This window comes from Eubalaena glacialis, chromosome 9, assembly GCF_028564815.1.
Source record: "Eubalaena glacialis isolate mEubGla1 chromosome 9, mEubGla1.1.hap2.+ XY, whole genome shotgun sequence".
Taxonomy (NCBI): domain Eukaryota; kingdom Metazoa; phylum Chordata; class Mammalia; order Artiodactyla; family Balaenidae; genus Eubalaena; species Eubalaena glacialis.
This window is the reverse complement of record NC_083724.1, coordinates 90,412,435-90,413,459: the sequence shown is the minus strand read 5'-3', so window position 1 is coordinate 90,413,459 and position 1,025 is coordinate 90,412,435. Positions and strand designations below refer to the sequence as shown.

General features: G+C 44.0%; 1 pseudogene; it reads right to left on the bottom strand.

Moving 5' to 3' along the window:
• Positions 1-363: 363 nt before the first annotated feature.
• LOC133098509 (U6 spliceosomal RNA) lies at positions 364-464 on the bottom strand (annotated as a pseudogene).
• Positions 465-1,025: the final 561 nt, after the last annotated feature.

Here is a 1,025-nt window from a genome sequence, read left to right as displayed (position 1 = left end):
CATGGTAATTTTTTAAAACACAGTTTTATTGCTGTCCTTATGAAAGCTCTTCAACAATTTCCCACTGATCTCAGGACAGAGATCAGTATCGAGGTTTGTGGTGGTCTGGCCTTTGCCTGTGACTCCTCATCTCAGGCCATAAAACATCCTCCAAATCTTGACAAACCAGCCCTGTTGGCTTTCCGCTCATCCATCCTCCCTCTTCCCACAAGACATTTGTACCTGCTGTTCCCTCTGTCTGCAGTGGAACCATCCCAACACCATTCCCCTTTTTTTACTGTGGTAAAATATACATAAAACTTACCATTTTAACAAATTTAAATATACACTTCAGTAGCATTAAGCACTTTCACATTGTTATGCAAAAATCTGGAACACTTCACAAATTTGTGTGTCATCCTTGCACAGAGGCCATGCTAATTGTATTTTTCCAATTTTAGTCTATGTGCTGCTGAAGTGAGCACCTTCTCCCTTTTGACTATAAAGTCTGACTCATCTTGCATTTATTCAGGGAAGCCTTTCAAGACCAGGTCCATCACAAGTCATACATTCCCCTTGAATGCACAGCACCCAGTATGAGTTATATCAGCCGTCCCCAACCTTTTTGGCACTAGGGACCGGTTTCATGGAAGACAGTTTTTCCACAGGCTGGGGTGAGGGATGGTTCAGGTGGTAATGTGAGCGATGGGGAGTGATGGGGAGCAGCAGATAAAGCTTCACTCATTCGCCTGCTGCTCACCTCCTGCTGTGTGGCCAGGTTCCTAACAGGCCAAGGACTGGGGATTGGGGACCCCTGAGTTATATTCTTGTTTCACTGGTGTCTGTTCTGTCTTACTAGACTATGAGCTCCTTGAGGCAGCACTCAGGGCATAGAGGAATGTTAGGTACACAGTGGGAGCTCAGTGGATCCTAGTTAAATGAATAAACAAAGAAATGCAATTCTACCTTCAGTGGAAACCATCTTTGACTTTATTATAGAAAACTATGTAGTTCTGCATTGCCTTGAACTCCATTCCAGAGCAGGA